Source organism: Toxotes jaculatrix, chromosome 14 (assembly GCF_017976425.1).
Source record: "Toxotes jaculatrix isolate fToxJac2 chromosome 14, fToxJac2.pri, whole genome shotgun sequence".
Lineage (NCBI taxonomy): Eukaryota > Metazoa > Chordata > Actinopteri > Toxotidae > Toxotes > Toxotes jaculatrix.
The window spans coordinates 18,794,138-18,801,089 of NC_054407.1; positions in this window are offsets into that span (position 1 = coordinate 18,794,138).

Genomic DNA, 6,952 nt, shown 5'->3' on the forward strand with positions numbered 1-6,952 from the left:
AACAGCAATTTAGAAAACAATGAAGAGGCGGGGTGAAAAAATCATTCAGTCATTATATAAACTACAGGTAATCAATTCATTTCCTGTAGAGGAACAAAAGAACTGAAAATTATAACATCAGTGTTGTGGAGCATGAAATATCCATAAGGAGTTTAAATGTTTTACGGCTATTGTCCCGGCTGGGGGCTGAAGAGGTCAATGGCTGTTTGCATGGACCACTAAACCAAATGGCCATTACCATACTTCACACAAACACAAGGCTTTTTCAGCCCTTGTAATTGAACCCCAGGGGAAATCTACATCAAGGTTTTCACCAAAGGTTTGGAAACAAACTTTCTTCCACAAAGTGAGAATTTTAACAAGCGAAACCAGTTGACCAGACATAACAACCTGAGCGAAATTCCCCACCACCCTGCCCCTCTCCCATTACATTGCATTGCTAATGTAAGGCTGATACACAATGGTGAAAAACATTTCACTTTGCAAATGAAAGTGCCCTTCCCAACCATACTGTGCCTTCCCCTAGGTCTGCTTACCCCACGCTGACCCCATCAGCTCCGCGAAAAACAATTGATAAAAGCGTTAACAGCAGTCGTCCCCTTCTCTCAGTCCTTTCACAGCTTGACATAGAGCAGCGTGGAAAGCGGTGTTTCCCCCCTTTTTACTATCAGGCTTTACTGCGGAATTACCAAGTCTACCATAACGAGGTAAACAACACTTAGCCCCGGTATCCCCAATTTAAAACACCGTGTTAGCTGATAATGGCCACTGCTGCAGTATGACACTGAGGAGAAGGCAGACTGAATGCACTTCAGCTTGCAAATGCAACATTTACTGTGCTTTTTGCGCATTTGATAAATAATAATCTGCACTAAATGGACACTTCGGCCGATTAAAAAGGCAAAAAAGAAAAAAAGAAAAGAAAAGACGCACATTGGGTTAATAGACCACGGTGACTAAATTTGCAAATTTCAGCATCCCATCGTTTTTTCCACCGACAGAAATGCCGCTGCTGCGGTGCGAACCTCGAGCTCGATTCCGAAACGGGTTGATGTTTGTGGGCGTTTTAATGGCAAATATCACCGTGGGCCGATTGAGAGAAGGAGAAAATAAAAAATAAAAAAAACACAGCAAAATCAGATCAGCGACCAATAAATGAGGATGTACGGGGAGACAGCTTCTCCCCCAGCCTGCTCCGTGCATTACAGGACTCCGCTTTGGCTGCTAAAACCTCCGGCCGGCTCGTTTCAATTCTCACAGAAATCACTGAATAACAACACTCATAAACAACCTCACAGCCATACATTTCGATTAGACGTATTTATTAATGTCACCCCCCGACTTCTAGTATCCTTTTTGCTGCAAGGACACCGCGTATAATACTGCTCCTGCTCCGCTCCGTCCCCAGCGACCCCCTCCTCCTCCTCCCCTACCTCCTCTCCAGTCTGCAAACTGTACCTCGCCTCCTCTGCTGGCTCGCCACGACGGCACTGGTATGCAGACAGCGCTGATAATGACATTCACTGTCTACACTACAGTCTGGTCTGGGAAGGCACCGTGGTCGAGCGTTACGCACACACCGATTTGGCGAGGGCACGGCGGGGTTCACTACCGCGGCTCGCCCGTGTGTCAGACACACAGGTAGTAGAGTGCATGTCCGACATACGCAACGTTCAAATCGCTTGAAACAAGACATTAAATGTCACGCATTTGTGTGTGTGTGTGTGTCTGTGTGTGTTTATTTTAAAACGTCAACAAGACCATGTTTTGACTACAAACATATACACAAACGTAACGTAAAGAGAAAGTGGACAAATATGCGCAACTGTGTGTGTGTGTGTGTGTGTGAATCAAATGAGAAACATCTATCTTGTCTTTCAACGGGTAACGTTCAATACTAATCGCGCTAGCTAGCTTAGCTACTCCAGCTTAACCCCGGTACGATCGACTATAAAGCAGTCTAACTAACGTAGTGGGCTATGAGGCAGGCTAACCCAGCTCTCAGGGGCACAGGCTAACTTAACCTGGTTCGTCCCAGCGATGAGAGCGATAGTAAAGCAGACTGACTCGCCTGGGCTCACCAAGCACACAGACGAGTGATAACCGAGCAGCGCCGTCCGCTGCGACGGAGCAGGATGACCCGCTCCAACACTAAGGCAGGCTAACCCTAGCCCAGAACAGTGACCGATAAAGCGGGCTAACCCAGCGGACCGAAAGCGCTAACATTACGGCAGGCTAACCCCGGACAGAGAGCGATACAGCAGGCTAAACCTGGTTAGCTTCTACCCCCCTCCTCCTCCTCTCTGTCCGTCCACTGCGACTCAACAATTCAAACTCGCTCGTTAATCGTCTCAGGCTGGGATCAACAATCAACAGCCGCATCCGCAAACCGTTAACATACATCAGTTTAAAACCTCCGTCTTTATTTGGAAACACTTGCCTGAACGCTGCGTGTGTCTCTGCGTGTGCCGTCCTCACTCGCCCGGGGTCTTCTCGGTACTGGAAAAGCTTGGCGGACCGTCAACAAGATGCAGCTAGAGGCTCCACTACAGCCCCGTAACGTCACGCTGCACACGGGCTGAGAGGCGGAGACGTCACCCGGCTGACGGAAACTATGCGGGGGTGTCTCTCGTCTGTCTGCCTGCCTGCCTGCCTGCCTGTCTGTCTGTCTGTCTCACACAGTCTGGGACATTTGTTTCCTCCAGCAGTAGGTAAAGCTGCGAGCAGAGAGAGACAGGGAAATAATGGAGACCAAAAAACTGGGGATCCGGGGACTTTAAAAAGGTCTTTAAAAGCATGGCCTACTTAACCTCTTAAGGGCCCCTCTTGACTCCAACTATACGTGGCGGTTTCACTCCAAAACTTGATTAATTTTAATTTTAATTCACTGGTACCAGCTTCTTCGATGTGAATATTTGCTGGATTCAAGAAATAATAATGGGCCTTTTTTTCACTATTTTTTGAAAATGTATATGCTGAGCAATTAATCAGTTCTTTGAGAAAATAACTCAGACATATTGATGATTAAAAAAAAAAGTGTATGATCAGTACAGTGCATAATGCTACATAACCTAGTTTCAAAAATTCTGACAAATTTGTGATTAATCAAATTATGTAGACCCAAATGATGTGGGGTGAACCTGGAGCTTTTGGGGCCCCCTAGAAGTCTGAAGCCCCTGGCCAGTTGCCTGCTTTGCCTGGCTGGCAGTACAGACTTACTTAAAATGGTCCAGCAGCATTGGGTTCTCAACAGAGTAGCTCTTAAATCTGAGGGGTCATGAGATAAAAATGAAAAAAATGTGGGATAATTGTACCAATTTGTACCTCACACTATTATTTAAATGAAACCTGATAAGTTTAAAGGGGAAATCACTCTTATTTTTAGCTTGTATCACCCTAAAAATTCACTTACTTTCTTTTTTAGTCCAAACCTGTATTCAGCTCAGTGTCTCTGTTATTTTTGGCTTGAATCACATTGTAGGTCACTTTTATTGATGTGGCCTTGGATGACATTTGCCAGCTTGAACTGACATGACAGTAGCTGTATCTATCTTGTTGGCTTCCCATCAAGTTTGCAAAAAAAAAAAAGAAAAAGAGGATAAGAGAGGACAAACTGGGCAAAAGGGTGATCTTCTTCTCCCATAGTTCCCCTCCCCCCTCTTTTTATGGACCTATCCTCTGCTAAAGGTCAAGAGGTCATTCAGGCTATTGTCCCTTTAGTGATGATGGGAGTTAATAAAATCTGAGTATGAGGAGGTCAGGAATTAGATGTTCTGAAATATAGATCGCATATTTTCATTTGAGGGAGGTTGAACACACTTTGCAACTTTTATTCTTGAGCATGACTGTACACTATCATTAATAATTCCTGTCAAATCTTAATCTATAAAGGTTATCATGCTCTGTCTACATGTGCTGTTTTTTTTTTTTTTCAGCTGGAGTACACCCTGGCTGTCTGACTGACCCACAGTCTGATGTCACACGTCTGTGAGAGCACAGAGGCTTGATAAAGCTTTGATAAACAACACCGTCGGCCGTTTCGCCTCAGCCTCTCTCTGGCTCAGTCTCTGACAGCAAGGTCAGCAGTTGTATTATGAGAGCAGATGTGCGTACACCCCATCCAGCCCCGCAGAACAACAAGAGGCACATTGATTTTCCTGTAATAACATCACTCTGTGCACTGCGGGGAGTAAATTAATCTCATATGTGCAATAATGTGACCAGCGCTGATTGTTCATTACGGGTATAAAGCCAAAAGCTGAAGGATGAGGTAGCGTGGACTGTGATGGGGGAGTTGGGATTCACAGAGAGTAACAGACCAGCACATTGATAAGCCTCTCCATTAGTCAAGACTCTGCCTAACTGTTATTGGACTTAGTACTAAGTGGACCCTGGGGGCGGACACCTCACAGTCGTTTTCATACATCCTGTCTGGAATCAATGGTGGATATTGAAATATGTCCTGAGTTGTTCAGTGGATGTATCTGTAATGACGCCTGCTGAAGTGGTGGTCTGAGGTCTGAGGTGAGAGTGTAGGGCAGCCATCCAGAAAAGTTTTTGCTCTCTGATGTGTGTCAGCAGGTTGTGTCAGGTGTCATCTCGCAGCCACATTAAAACTACGCGTTGTACTTTCAGTAAGTGGTTCAAAAGTATTTGGTTTGTCACTTATTTGAAGCAGTATAGTCAACATTTGGTTCAGGAGAGAGATATAATAATGGAAATTCAGAAAGTCGAACATGGTCTGAAATCAAGACACAACTGCACACCGACTCTAGTGCTTTCTTCTTCCCACATTTATAAACATGGATTTCTGCGGTGCTGAGTAAGCAGCCCGCAGTGACTGACTGAATGTAACTGATAGCAGACACATCGAATTTTACTGTATAGTAACACTGGCAGAAGAAACTGTAATATGGATCAGCGTCATAGCTCATGTATTGCAAATTAACTGTCAAAAAATGCAAAAAGAATAGGTTCACGTTCTTTCATGTCTGTAGTAATAAAATATTCACTTGCCCCCATGTAAAAGGCTAATTGGTACTCGGGGGTAGGATGAATAACCTGATCAGGGACAGGATGAATGCTGGAGGCAATGTGGTTGAAAAAAAAAAGACTGACCATTTTCATATTTTTTGGCCTTACTCCTCAAATTTTCATAATGGGACGGGATTAATCAAAACGCTGATTGCTCTTTTATCACATTATACCTGGGAAAAAGCCCAGCCATCACATGGAAATGGCTGCAACAAAACCCTCCAACAAAGAACGACAGGACTGCATCGAGAACGTGACCTTTACCTTAAGACTCAGACATAATCAGTATGTATGGTTATCAACCAAAGGTTACAGTCTTTATTTGTACAGAACTCCCTACTTTTGTGTTGCAGCTCAATACGAAAACACTGCCCAGGGAAACACGATGATGGAATTTCATATGACTGTTAGTTTGGAAAACACCTACGTGATTTGTCTGATTCAGACTGCTGAAGCCTCGTATTAGCGTCAGCAGAACTTTAAAATGCATTCTTGCACAGAGGCGCAGACTGTGGATTTTGTCCCCCGTCTCTTACATCGCAGTCATGCTAGGAAGGGTTTGCTTTTTGGGAAGCACCAATCTGATCTGCTGGTTTGGTATTGGCTTGATATTGACCATATTAAAGGGATCCGGTCTGGTCTCGCTAGACTTGGCGGCTTCACCAATGTCATTATAAAATTCAGTGTTTCTGTTACATTAATTCAGTTGCAGTGGGCCACTGACCCCGATGCATAATACTGCTTTTTTATCCTCATGAGTTTGGAACAGTAAGACAGTTGTTATACTGGTTTAGAAAAAGAGAGCACTGGTATTGGATCGGCACTCTGTCTCACCAGATAGAGTTTAGGTGTAAGCATTGGTCTAAAAACAGTGAATCCATAATTGCTTCACTGATCCAGTATGTGGATCAGAAATGATTAATGCAACAAGTAACTCTTGCTACACACATGCAGTATGTGAGTAAGAAAGACTTGAAAAGTCTCAAAAACACAACATTAAAAACAAAAACTAAACTGACAAACAGCAGCGCACCTGAAACCACACCATCTGACCGAAATGACAAACATGTACCTTCATACTGGGGATTTCCAAATGCTGCCGCTTGACATTCAATAAGGACCATGTTATTACCTGTATGTTTGCTAATTTGAGCTCCTTGCTCTTGAAGTTTTTATTTTGTATAATTTGTGCCACAAACAGCAGTGATGGGAAGTAACTAAGTACTTTTACTCAAGCACTGTGCTTAAGTTCAACTTTGAGGTACTCATACTTTACTGTACTTTTTACTCCACCACAGTCATTTGACAGTTGTAGTTACTTGCTACTTTGCAAATGCAGTGAATGATTTCTCCTCTACACTCAGACGGTGCTGTTCAAATCAAGGCTCAGAGAGAAGTTCAAAGTAGTTGAAACTAACTCCACCTCCAGGGGCTACAACAGTAAAATGTCAGTATCAGTATTAACAATCTAATAATGGCATATGTAATAATATATCAGTAACAAAGAACATCTTACTGCAGAATGAGTACTTTTACCTTTGATACTTTAAGTACATTCTGAGGATAACGCTTCCATATTTTTACTTAAATAACTTTTACTTTGGGAAAGGACACTTCTTCCACCACTGACATACAGGTTTTTACTTTCATTTTTAGCTCCCAGTCTGAGATCTTTCTTTTATAAATCCCTCTGGTTTATGCTTGAGCAAGTCTGTGTTTCTCTCCTTTTCCCATCAATGTATTTTACTGGAGCAGGTCTCCTCCATTACTCTCTTTGTGAGTCCCACTCGTTTATATTCAGTACAGTGTTTCTGAAGTGGTGGTCATGAAGAATCATCTCAAGTGTCTGCTGATGAAACAAACGTTTTTATTACTCAAGATGCTGCCGCTATATTATTACAATCACTGATGTAGCACT